General features: G+C 39.2%; 1 pseudogene; it reads right to left on the bottom strand.

Annotated features, from left to right (window-relative positions):
- Positions 1 to 5,225: 5,225 nt before the first annotated feature.
- On the bottom strand, positions 5,226 to 5,384 carry LOC125092465 (uncharacterized; annotated as a pseudogene).
- Positions 5,385 to 14,326: the final 8,942 nt, after the last annotated feature.

Below are 14,326 nucleotides of genomic sequence, written 5' to 3'. Positions count from 1 at the left end.
AAGATTTCTCTTGGGACGTGATTTTTAAGCTAATTGGATAGTGCGACTTGCTTCTCATCCCAGCACATTGAATCACTCATACAGATTTGTTTCAGATATTCTAACCCTGAGCTCAGTTGTGAACGGATTGATAACTCCAGATTTATTTGGCTCTTTTTTTTTTCTATGAAAATATCCTGTTTTTTTTACCTATAGCTTTTCACAACAGACCTTAGTTTTCTTCCTTTTGGGTTAAGTAAAACAGACTGGCATACAGATTCCAGATTTTGAGAGAGAGAGAGAGAGAGTGTGTGTGTGTATTTAAATACCATACCCCATTGCATTGATCCCTTCATGGGCATCCTGGATTCTCCCACTGAGTTTTCTCATTTCCTCAGTCAGCAACAGGGTTGTCCACCTGAGTAGCAATGTGCCTGCTCAGTAGTTCTGCTCTTCCCTTACCTTCTCTTGACAGTCAAGGACAGAATTTTCACCTAGTTATTCTCCAACTACAAATTTTACCACTCACCTAATGAATTTAGAGGGACTCAAATATTAATAAAATAATACCAGCACTTAGTTTTAGCACTTTTGTAAATATTACCACTTACAGAAGAAGGAAAAAAAGACTGCTAACAACTATGAGAAGAAAGTAATAGACCAAAACATAAGGATTGAGTGTTTTCATTAGCATGTTAGCATACTTTATAATTTTTGAAAGCATATTAACATGCATTTTCATTTGTGCCTGACAATCGACCAATATAGGAGGGGTTTTATTTTCATTTTACTGGTAATGAAGCTAAAGCCCAGAGACCGAACTGTGTAGCCTGAGGTCAAAACTCTACCTAGTTTCATCTGTTTCTGATTGTAATTGCAATGTAGCTCACTCACTTTTGTGACTTACTTATCCTGCCTTTTCTCTTTTGGTCCCTGGGAGCCTGCTTATTTGCAGTGCAACAAGGCTCCTGCAATTCTGATTTGCTTTTTCTCCAGCTGTTCCCTGCTGTTTGAGGGCTGCGGCATCAAAGCTTAGCTTGAATCCTTCTGCTTTAGCCATGGAAAGCGTTATCATTTTAACTGCTCTACTTGGACCTTTAACTACAGGGAAGACCATGCTTGCGCTCAGTGGAGAAGGTGCTAGAAGAAGAACTCCGTGGGGTTTGGGTGGTTTAACTGAAGGTAGTTTATATCCCCCAAAGGATGTAGTGTCTTAGTGGGAGAACCTTTCTGGCCAACTAGCATATGCTGCATTACACAGCTTCTTAACACCTACTCGGACCCGCCATCTATAGCTGTGGTTGCTGTAAGAATTCTTTTGCACAGAATTGTCTATACGATTCATAAAACTGAACGATTCTTAGGGCTATTTGACCTAGGTTATCATTAGGGATTTTTCTTTTATGACCACTGTTAAAAGAACAGCATAAAAACAGGGTAACGTGCTTTTCAAATGCGCAGAACGGGGTTTTCCTTACAGTTCATAGTCTGTGCACTACCAAAGACAGGGGACAGTCACCTTCCTAATGTCCACCTCGGTGAATCTGGCCTCACTGCAGGCTGGTTTTCATCTTTTCAAATCTACCCTTTTGTATTCTTCAGTAGTTTCCTCGGGTTCTCAAATTGGAATCAACAAAACTGCACTTGCTCAGGAGCTCCTCGCAAGTGTTTTCACAAGTCCATTTTGGACCCAGATGTAAGGCATGCATATTCATACTTGGCTATGTCTCTGCTCTTTGCCTGGGGGTGATGTTGTTATATTTGAGAATGTCTTTCCTTAAAGTACTGGCCTTTGTACCTTAGTCCCCATTTCAACACTTTATCCCACCCATCACCTTCTGACCTCCTCCAGCACATACACATCAGTCATTAAAATAGAAGTATTTCAACCTCTGATTTCATCGGTTATAAGATCCTAATAATTTTTGGAGTCAAAATGTTTGGATTGAAATCCCAGTTCCACTGCTTAGGAGCTGTGCGATCACGGGCAAGTTGCAAATCCCTCTGGATCTTAGTTTCTTCCTCTGTAAAATGGAATTGGTAAAAGCACCTACCTCTCCGCTTGCCATGAGAAGAAACATTGAAATGGCATGCAAAATGCTTAGAATAGCGTCTAGCAGGTGATACTAATGTAATAAATGTGAGTTATATTATCAGGACTTCAGTGTATACTTCTGTTAGGTGGAGTTAAACATATTGAGCTCACAGGACTATCATGAAAATTCAAGTACGTATGCAGAATGCCCAGCACAGGGCCTGGCAAATACAGGCATTCAAAAAATTCTAGTCCCATTGCCCACCAGCTCCTCCTCCCACCCCATTCCACACTTCCTTATTCTGTTTGAAGACAGCTATTCTTCATGTATTTTTGCTTTTGTGAATTAACAACCATACTAAAATTTAAACCTAACTTTAAAGTGGTGATTTTGAATGAAGTCCAAAAAAATCAAAGAAAAGTAAAGAGGAAAATTGTCAAATGGCAGCTGTGCTCTCAGGCAAAAGAAAAAAAAAAAAAAAACGTTAGAGCAGTGACTCATTTGTTTAAAGTTTAACTCCACAGTGAAGTGGACATTGTAATGGCCCTTACCTTCTGGCCATTAGACACCTGAGAGCTGCCGGAGAAACTGAAAAAGTAACTGCTCTGCTCAGAGTCATTCTTCTTAATTGCACGAGGTCAAGTGTAAAGTGTAATCACTTCACTTCTGTTCAATTGGTGCTGCTTTTCATTTTGTTCTTTTTCAGTGTCTCATAGATTTCCAGGCCTGTTAAGGGCCAGCATATGTCATCTTCCTCAACTTCAGCTTTACTCTTTGAACTGGTTCTATGTTATCCCTGCCAACTGGTCATCTAGCTTCTGTTGATATCCTCCAGGGAAAAGGGGCCTGAAGGCTTCCTAGACCAGCTTGAGACAGGCATATCTGTGAGAAAATTCTCCCTTTGGTGAGCCAAAATCTGGCTCCATATGTTCTTTCTGAATGTCCTAGCTTGCCTCTTGAGACCTTGGAGAACTCGTGTCCTCTTTCTTGTGTGGCCAATCTGTTATTGGAAGGCAGTTCTCATACTACTTATGGATATTTTCCTTTCCTGGCCCAGCTAAAATTCTAAATGAATACAAGAAAAAAATGTAAAATAAATAACATACAATTGTGAGTATTCAGGTAATGTAGACCCAGTGATTGTATCATCCGGTGCATGCTTTCCAATTCTAGACCATGTTTTATTATTTCAGAAGGTAACTGGTGATATTAGAGAAGCATGGTCTCTGGATACAGACATTTATTCGTTCAGTCACTCCAAGTGGTAAATATTTGACATAATTTTATATGCCTTAAAAGGTATGTCTTTTAGCTCAATCTTATATAATATTCTCCCCACATTAGCCCCCCATCAACTGTAAACTTCAATAATCCATGTTTGGAAAATGGGAGAGAGGAGAACATTATTAAGGAAGATGAAAATAATAGTTTTGTCATTGCAACCCTCTGCCTCTTTCATTTGAACCACCCCCTCCCTCCCCATACACATACACTCTTCCCTCTCCACTCATTTTCCTGCTCCTGGGTCCTTCAGAATTTCCTGTATGCATTGAAGGATCCTGGCTCACAAGACAGCTTAGAGCTCGAGTCCCTGATTTATGTCCATCATCAGTATGTCAACTGGCACATATCTTGGCTTATAGATTTACATATGAACTACAGGAAAGTTGGAATATCCTCCCAAGACAATGGCAAAGGTTGTTGTCACTAACTGGCTGCACTTGCTACATGAGGAAATGCAGTCTGTAAGGCAGGAGAGCTCGAGCATTGCTTTGTGCAGAACAGCATGGGGTTGAAACTTTGCCTATATCTGGAATAGCCATGACTTTAGACCCCTAGTGTTTAAACAGAAAGCCCTGGATATCCATATAGTGCTTCCTGACTATCCAGATAGTGAATATATTCTTTAAAGATTTTATTTGTTTATTAGAGAGAGAGAGAGCATGAGCTGGTGGGGAGGGGTAGGGGCAGAGGGAAAGGTAGAAGCAGGCTCCCTAATGAGCAGGGAGCCCGATGCTGGGCTCTATCCTAGGACCCTGGGATCATGACCTGAGCTGAAGGCAGATGCTTAAGTGACTGAGCCACCCAGATGCTCCTGCTGTGAATATATATATATTTTTATGCACCTGCTATCAACACCCTCCGGTCAAAAGTCACCAGAAATATACCTTAGTTGAACCACTTAGGTTTATCTCTCATTGCAGTGAGGACAGGGAATGCATACTATAAGGCATCTCGGTAAGTGTCAGAAAGGACTTTTGATAGGATTTGGACTTCTATTGGGTGATTTGGAGGATGTTTTAAGGAAGCAGGGCTTTGCTCTGGTTTGGATGCTCTCAGGAAAGCACGGTCAGTTTTATGACTGGGTATGTCAATAAATCTCAGAGAAGGAGAAAAAACTAATGCGAGCATAAAGCTATAATTGGTGAAGAAGCTGCTATTACTCACATTAGAGAAGTTTGGTTATTTTTGTGATTTGGACAATGTTCATGTTCTGTGTTCAGACATGATTACAGAGTGTTCTTGTTTTTGTCTTGATCCATTGTGGCCCCAGAGTGGCCTTGTTGGATGTTGACATTCTGTGAAATTGTGTTCAACAGAACCTCAAGGCCTAGATGGGACTGTCATGCCAGTCCCTGGATGTCGGGAACTGCTGTTCTCTTTCTCATGGCTAGACATTTGTGATGCATCAGTGAACAAACACATCAGTGAACAAAGCAGATGACAGTATATTTGCCCTCATTGGGAGAGTGGGACAGAAAACAAACTTAGTAAGTAAATTCCACGGTATATTAAAATGCGATAAATGCCATGGAAAATGAAAAAGTAATAGAACAACGTAAAAGGGATAAAGAGTGGGGAAGGTACGAAGAGGAAGGTTGTAGTTTTAAATAGGGTGGTCAGAATAGGCCTGACATTTGAACAAAGACTTGCTATGGAGGTAAGGAAGTGAGCCACATGCATAGCGGAGGGAATCCCTGTCCATTTCCAGAGGAATCATCATAATAGTGAGTTGGATTCCTGCAAATTTTGACTCACTCCATAGCCAACTGAGCTCATCCCCTCCTTCCTGTCTGGTTGCTGTTTTCCCATTGACTTCCCTGAGGCTTTTCTGCCTAGACCAAGGAGAAAGGGATTGGCTAAGAGAGACTGGAGAAGCTGGAATGTGGATGTCCTTTCCCCTCTGTACTACTCTGCGATCTCAAGGCAGGGACTAATCTCCTTTCCTCCTCTCCCTCCATAAAGCTGCTTAGCCCTATGGTTTGTCCTCAGTGGAAGGCAGCTGTGCAGCTGACTATTCCTTTCATTTAGCAATAATCACGCCTCGGATAAACCTCATTGGCTACGATACTGCCACTGCACAAAGCTGACTATTCCTTTCATAAGACCATTATTGCTTCTTCTTTACTCTAGCCAAGGCTCTTCCTTCCCTTTTTCTCATGAAAGTTGAGAGTCATCCATATTCTAGCCCTGTCCATTAAAGAACCACAACAGTCAGACACAATATTCTGAGCAGAATGGGTCTTGTCTCCCATGGAATTGCTACAATTGCTTTTATTTCTTCAGAGCATATTCATGGCTATTATACTTATTTTTCTTCTAGCAATATCTCTGTGTGTTCTATTCATCATCCATTATCCCCAATTTTCCTATTTAAAAGTATATAGGGGCACCTGGGTGTCTCAGTTAAGTGTCCAACTCTTGATTTTGGCTCAGGTCATGATCTCAGGGTTATGGGATCAAGACCTGAGTCAGGCTCCACACTCTGCAGGGAATCTGTTTGAGATTCTTTCTCCCTCTCCTCCTCCCCCCACTCATGCTCTCTCTCTCTCCCCCTCTTTCTTTCAAATAAATAAAGAAAGAAACAAATAGACTGATATTTTATTTGTACTTTGGTCAAGATCACAGTTTTTAAGTGATATAACTAAGTGACCTCAGGCTTGAGATTTTGAGATTTCCTTTAAAGTGTTCTTGTTTCTAGACTCCAGAACATTCTATTTTCGTAGCTGCAACTATCCTGAGAAAATTGTGCAGTAAATATTTTAAAAGTGAAAATAATTGACACCAATGGACATAGTATAGCATCCTTTAGTGACAGATTGAATAAAACTAAATATGTTTACATCACTAAAATGTAAGGGGTCCCCTATTAATAAACAACATAGCAGTAAGAGGACAAAAATATGAATTTCTGATTTTTGACACTGACAGGCACTCTAGCTGTATAGTTAAGACATCCAAACAATAATAAATGCCATTATTAAGAGATAATTCTTGATTTGATGTGTTTAATGATCTGATTGTGGGTCCTGGCTTTATTATTGAATTATAATAATCACGACAGACAACTTACAATTATATGGGGCATTATGCTTTTATATCCATTTTCCCATTTGAGCCTCATAATGTCTCTGGAAGGTATGGAATGTATTGAGTTATTACGTTCATTTTACTCTGAAGAAAGTAGGACTCAGAGAAATGAAGTGACTTACAAAATAAGAGCCGGATACAGGAATGGAATTCAATTCTCCTGAATATGAATATAGCTTTCAAAAAAAGGGCAGTCAGATACTGTTTCAATTTTCCATCTGCCACTTACTACTTATGTGACCTTGGATAAGTCATTTGATTTTTCTGAGTTTCCATTTTCTTGAGGCTAACAATAATGCCTACCTCAATGAATTGGGTGATGATGAATATATATGTAATAAGTGTTTAAATACATGTAAAATAGGTGTCCTGAGACTTAATCCCCAATGTTGGTGGAGGTTCCTCACACCAACAAGCAATTCTGTAGGATACCAGTTAAACATCCTACAATTCAACTCAATTATGACATTATCTACCCAGATGTAGCATCAGATTCCACGGTTAAGGTTTCAGTCCACGCCAAACTACCCTCCCTCCATTGAAGATGCCAATTGCAAACCCACTGATCATGCTTCTGAACAATCAGCTACGGATTGGGGGTTTCCACAACCTCCTCCTTCGATGTGATTAGTTTGCTAGAGCAGCTCAGAAAACTCAGAGAAATATTTTACTTAAGTAGTTTACTTGTTTATTACAAAAGGGTATAATTCAGAAACAGCCAGATGGCTCATGGGGAAAGGTACGTGGGAAGGGCACAGGGCTTCCATGTCCTTTACTGATGTGCCATTCTCCCAGAACATCTATGTGTTCACCAACCTGGAAGCTCTCCAAACCCTGTCCTTTTGGGGGTTTATGGAGGCTTCATTATAAAGGCACTGTTGATTAAATCACTGATCATTGGTGACCTTTCCCTCTCCCCAGAAATCAGAGGGTGGGACCGAAAATTCCAACCTTCTATTCATGGCTTATTCCCTGGCAACCAATCACCCATCCTTAGGTGCTTTCCAAAAGTCATCTCATTAACATAAATCCAGTTATGGTGGAAAGGGGCTTGTTATGAATAACAAGACATCCATTTCATCTTTATGGCTCTGGCACAATTTCAGGAACTGAGGACAAGAGACAAATATTATAACAAAAGATGGTCCCATTACTCTTATTGCTCAGGAAATTTCAAGAGTTTGGGGGGCTGCGAGCCAAGAACCATGTTTGAAGTCCAAATATATGTAAGAAATAAATATTGGTCATTCAGATGACCAAAATATATTTCTTACAAGTCACAATTGCATACATATAGATATAGATGCTAGATAGATAATCACCTAGAATAATGCCTAGAAAACACTACAGCTAAAAAGGTTGATAGCCACTATCACAAGTAGCAACAACACTTATAAAATAATTTGCTCATCTTTAAAACAGGAACACTAGAACCTGAATCGGGGTTGTCATTAGTTATAGCGAGATATTGAAAGCAAAGTGTTTAGCACAGTATGTGTTACATACGTAGACATGCAATGATACCTGATGTTGTAATCATTTTAATTTGTATGTTAAGACAATTTTCTGAAAGTGATTGAAGTCTCTCAAATTTAAGAGATATGGGGACCTACTGGCTCAAGTAAGTAAACAAGGGATATGTCTCACTTCTGGTGTGCCTAAGGAAAATTAAATGATGTCTTCAGATTCTCTTCCACTCTACCCCATTCTTCGGTGTTGATCCCATTATCAGGTGGTGTCAAGCTAGCTTCCAGAAGCACTGTGACTGTAGGAATACGATGCGTTGGTAAACTTAGTCCTCAGTGACATGCGAATGTCCAGTACGTCATTAGAAGTCTGTATGTACTTGCTCTCAGAGGAGATAGTTCCACATTGTTGGTTTATGTAATTAGGTTGTTGCAGTGTGGTCCCCATAGCTATGGTTCACCTTCATCTACACGGTCTCTGGTTTTCCTGCTTGCTAACCCAGCAGAGTGGGATTTAGCACAAATGGGTTGAACAGAACTGCTAATTAACATACTAAGCAGATCACACTCTTCATTGTAATTAAACATTTACGTGATGACTCCCAACACAGTGTAATAATACCCTGAACTGGGCACTGTAAAGGAGATTTAAAAAGTCCCTGCCTTCAAGAGGGTCCTAGACTCGTGGAGTGACAGAGGAGACAGCTCTTTCTAATGTATGGGTAAATGTGAGCAGTGAGAGAGCAGACCATTCCCAACATGCTCTGGAAATGCAGAGGATGATATCAATCCCAAGGTGAGAGAGATGGGGAGAGAAATTTGGTGGCAAGTTGAGGAAACTTTTGGTTTAAGTTACCAACACGATAGTTCTTCGAACTAGACCTGTGTGTATGCTAAGGAAGTTTATCTGGAATCAGGGAGTGTATCAATTGCACATGTATCAGGATATTCTTTCCTTTCTTCCAGGATACTCTATTTTTTTCCCTCTGCCTCTTGATTCCACCAGATAATTACATCGATAAATTTTCAGAGGTGATTCCTCACTTGCCCCTCTCCACCAAATCCCCAGGACTCCTCTTATGATTAAAATGGATTAAGCAACAGTGTTCATTTATTCAGTCTGTTAGTCAGTGAGCTCCTGTGAGGCGTCAGTTGTGCAGCAGCCACGTTAAGGGATGAAAAGATGCTAAGATAAATTTCGTGCCTAAAATGTAAGGTGTATACATTTTGTTTGGGGAGGCCGACTGAAAAGCGCACTGTGAGAAATGTAGTACTCGAAACCTATGAGACGTTTTTAGAAGCATTAGAGGGAAGAAGAACTAGTACTGCCCCATGCAAGGTGCAGGTGGATATTTGGTTGGGAAAGTCTTTACCGAGGAGATGACCTCTGAGCTTGGTCTCTAAGCAGGGGAGGACATTTGTGCAAATGAAGAGAGGCATGAGGAAAACCCCTGGAGACTGCCTAAGAATCAGACGGTAACTTGATATGCCCAGAGTATGTGTAGTTTCAAGGGAGAAATTGGGAAGAGATAAGGCCAGAAATGTGTGCAGGCAGCTGATCAGGAAAGATCTTGGAGACTTGATGTTCTCTCCTCGATGATGGTGATATGGGGGATCATGGATGAGGCAGAGGCACAGACATGGAAGAGACTCAACCAGGGCAATGATATAAATGCTAAACATACTTATTAAGCATAATTACCAAGAGAACAGAAGGCTATTTGTAATATTCCGTAGAAACCCTGTTTAAGGAAAAACTAATGAACTCAAATGCAAGCTAAAATTAAGTACACAAACAGATAAATAATGCTTCACTTTTTTTTTTCTTAAGATTTTTTATGTATTTATTTAACAGAGAGAGATCACAAGCAGGCAGAGAGACAGGGGGCTGGGGGTGGGAGCAGGCCCCCCACCGAGCAGATAGTCTGCTGTGGGACTTGATCCCAGGACCCTGAGATCATGACCAGAGCTGAAGGCAGAGGCCTAACCCACTGAGCCACCCAGGCGCCCCAATAATGCTTCACTTTAAGGAATGCTTGAATAACTAAATCGTCTTAGATTAAATCCAAAATTTAATCCATTAGATTAAATCCAAAAGCCCATCATATTCTGAATTCTATGCCATGACAGAGTCTTAACAAATACCAGGTTTACATTCAAATTTTGATGACCTTGTGCTTTTTATTTAGAAAGTTTACAGAGATTAGTATTCAAAAGTAGTTTGGGGACTTACATTTCCGAAGCAATTGCAAAGACATACGGAATGCAATAAAAATCTTTTACATTTTCTTATTGACTTTAGAGTTGTAACTTGTGTTTACTCCTAATACAGCCATACCCTTCTTCCTTGTAAGCTTTTATAGCTGAGGGCAAAATTTCTGTTAATCACCAATGAAATTCTGAAAAGCCATTCACAAGGAAGGGCACATGGTAACTGTCAAAACCATCATCTGAAACAAAACACGGGTAAATTTTTATCTGTTTGAAGATTGATTATCAAGAGGGGTGCTAAATTCTAATTGTTTACCATTTTTTTCTAACTGAAAGTTCATGAAATAGGTCTATCATCATTCTTCAGATCTATCAAAAAAAAAAGTTATAAAACGGGAGTTACTGGACTCACGTCTTCCTTCTCAGATTGTGTCAGAATATGCTAACTGAACTCAATTATTTCTCTTAAATGCGGAAGGCAGTCCAAGAACCTACTTTTCTTCTACTTTATAAAGCACAGAAACAGTTTCTCCTCCTACAGTGGTGACATGAAATATATTTTTGGTCTCTGTTAGTTGACATGCAAATGCACCCACTGTATCACAAGCAGAAACTCATTAAAAGCTGCTGGAATGCAATTGTGTTATCTCTCAGGAACACAGAAAATAACATTAGTCATCACTCCAGTGCATTTCCATTTGGTAACAGTAAAATCACCCACCCCACCCCCGTTCCCTTGAGGTTTCCATAGAAAATTTTCATATTTTATTCTAGTTCCATCAGACAAAAACTCTAGGTGTCTATTTATCACTAAGACACTTTTTAAAATTTAAATTGCGAAATGCTGCCACAAGATCTCATATCTAACCATGGAAAGTTTTGTTTCCTAATATGTCACATAGGTCTGACTTTGTAGATATTGCTAAAAATTCCCTACCAAGTGTATGGAATTGTTGCTTAGATCATGAATATTTGGCTAAATTAGACAGAAGAGAGAAGCTAATATATAAGCTAAGTGACATATGGCATCTGAAAATATACCCTTTCTCTAATACTTTACTCGTTCTAGGAAAGTGCTTTCTCTGCAAAGAGATTCCCCAATGCTTTTGGTTCTGTTAAGAGACACTTGGGCAAGTCTCACCCCAGCGTGTGTTCCCTAGTTTTCCTGTTTCTACTTATTGTCACCAATTCTTGAAGCTGGAAGGAATCTTACCTACTCTAGGGAAACTTTAGAGGGCAAAATATAAACAACTAAATGTGGGAGATAAGCTGATATACAAATGTCTGTCATAAAGGAAATTAAGTAGGATGCTGTGGGGAGAAACACTTCAATTGGGATTTTGATGATGGAATGATTCAAGGGCTGATATTTAATATTTTCCCTGCTTTATTGAGGTATTATTGACCAAAAGTGTATATATTTAGGTTGTACAATGTGATTTTTTTAAGGTTTACAACAGGGTTTAATATACATATACATTGTGAAATAATTCCTAGAGTCAAACTAATTGGCACATCCATTACCTTTCATGTATGTGTGGTAAGAACCCTTAGATTTACTTTCTTAGCAAATTTCAAGTATACGGTGGTTTTATTAACTGGAGTCACTAGGCTGTACATTAGAACTGTAGAACTTACTCATCTTATAAATGGAAGTTCTTACCCTTTGACCAGCATCTCCCCATTCTTTCACCACCCAACCCTTGGCAACCACCATTCTACTTTCTATTACTATGAGTTTGGTTCTTCTGGATTCCACATATAAGTGAGATCTATCTTTCTCTGTCTGACTTATTTCACAAAATATAATGTCCTCCACATTCTAGCATGCTGTTGCAAATAGCACAAATTCCTTCTTTTTTCATGGCTAAATAACCTTCCATTGTCTTTAGCCACTTATCTGTCGATGGACTCTTAAGTTGTTTCCACATCTTGGCTATTGTGGAATAATGATGCAATGAACTTGAGAGTGCAGTTATCTCCTCAAGATTTTGATTCCATTTCCTTTGAATACTCACCTAGAAGTGGGATTATTGAGTCACATCTGATCTTGAGAAAGAGCCAGCCATGTGAAGATCTGGGGGAGAGAGTGTCCCAGATAGAGGAAACAGCAACTGTGCACAAAAAGGTGCTCAACAATTATTTGATAAATGAGGAATTATCTTTAATAACTTTATAATTTTAAACTAGTTTCCTATTGATTATCCACACTTTTCTTTTGCTAATTTTTTTTTTGTCTGGTTTTCTCTGAAGATAATCATCATACTTTAGACAAAATGTATTTTATACATTGCAGATATTAGCACTTTGTTGCTGGTATGGCAAATGCTCTCCCATTTTGTTATTTGTATCTTGACTCATTTGACTTTTTTTCTTACAGAGTTTGTATATATTTAGTTCTATTAATATTTTAATGATTTTTGATCTTTATTATCTGTTTAGAAATATCCTGTCATCTAATGATAGAGCTTAAATCAGCAATATGCATTTGTACTTCATCTTAGATTTAAGATTTTTGGATTAAAAGTATTTGATGCAACTTGCATTTATTTGGTTTAGGAAACCATTTTTTAATTTTTTTTGAATGGCTGAATAGTAATCACAATGCTTTCAGTTGAGTAATTGACATTTTTTCCTGTTGATTTTAAATGTTACCTTATCATATACGTGATTACATATTCTTGAGCCTATTTTCAGGCTCTAATGTGTTCCTTTCAGCTATTCCTCTATGGCAGTACAAAACTGTTTTGTTTTTTCAATCTTTATAATTCCATTACTACGTGTTAGGACCAGTCTTCCTCATTATTCTTTATCAAAATTATCTTAGTTATTATCACCCATTGTTTTAGGTGTATCTTTTTTTTTAATTTTTATTTTTTATAAACATATAATATATTTTTATCCCCAGGGGTACAGGTCTGTGAATCGCCAGATTTACACACTTCACAGCACTCACCATAGCACATACCCTCCCCAATGTCCATAACCCCACCCCCCCAAACCCCCCTCCCCCCATCAACCCTCAGTTTGTTTTGTGAGATTAAGAGTCACTTATGGTTTGTTTCCCTCCCAATCCCATCTTGTTTCATTTACTCTTCTCCTACCCCCTTAACCCCCCATGTTGCATCCCCTCTCCCTCATATCAGGGAGATCATATTGATAGTTGTCTTTCTCCGATTGACTTATTACGTTAAGCATGAAACCCTCTAGTTCCATCCACGACGTCGCAAATGGCAAGATTTCATTTCTTTTGATGGCTGCATAGTATTCCATTGTGTATATATACCACTTCTTCTTTATCCATTCATCTGTGGATGGACATCTAGGTTCTTTCCATAGTTTGGCTATTGTAGACATTGCTGCTATAAACATTCGGGTGCATGTGCCCCTTCGGATCACTACGTTTGTATCTTTAGGGTAAATACCCAGCAGTGCAATTCCTGGGTCATAGGGTAGTTCTATTTTCAACATTTTGAGGAATCTCCATGCTGTTTTCCAGAGTGGTTACACCAGCTTGCATTCCCACCAATAGTGTAGGAGGGTTCCCCTCTCTCCACATCCTTGCCAGCATCTGTCCTTTCCTGACTTGTTAATTTTAGCCATTCTGACTGGTGTGAGGTGATATCTCATGGTGGTTTTGATTTGTATTTCCCTGATGCCGAGTGATATGGAGCACTTTTTCATGTGTCTGTTGGCCATCTGGATGTCTTCTTTGCAGAAATGTCTGTTCATGTCCTCTGCCCATTTCTTGATTGGATTATTTGTTCTTTGGGTGTTGAGTTTGCTAAGTTCTTTATAGATTTTGGACACTAGCCCTTTATCTGATATGTCATTTGCAAATATCTTCTCCCATTCTGTCAGTTGTCTTTTGGTTTTGTTAACTGTTTCCTTTGCTGTGCAAAAGCTTTTGATCTTGATAAAATCCCAATAGTTCATTTTTGCCCTTGCTTCCCTTGCCTTTGGTGATGTTCCTAGGAAGATGTTGCTGCGGCTGAGGTCAAAGAGGTTGCTGCCTGTGTTCTCCTCAAGGATTTTGATGGATTCCTTTCTCACATTGAGATCCTTCATCCATTTTGAGTCTATTTTCGTGTGTGGTGTAAGGAAATGATCCAATTTCATTTTTCTGCATGTGGCTGTCCAATTTTCCCAACACCATTTATTGAAGAGGCTGTCTTTTTTCCATTGGACATTCTTTCCTGCTTTGTCGAAGATGAGTTGACCATAGAGTTGAGGGTCCATTTCTGGGCTCTCTATTCTGTTCCA

This window comes from Lutra lutra, chromosome X, assembly GCF_902655055.1.
Source record: "Lutra lutra chromosome X, mLutLut1.2, whole genome shotgun sequence".
In the NCBI taxonomy this organism is placed as follows: domain Eukaryota; kingdom Metazoa; phylum Chordata; class Mammalia; order Carnivora; family Mustelidae; genus Lutra; species Lutra lutra.
The sequence above is the reverse complement of the archived record's forward strand: the minus strand, read 5'-3'. Positions and strand labels throughout refer to the sequence as shown.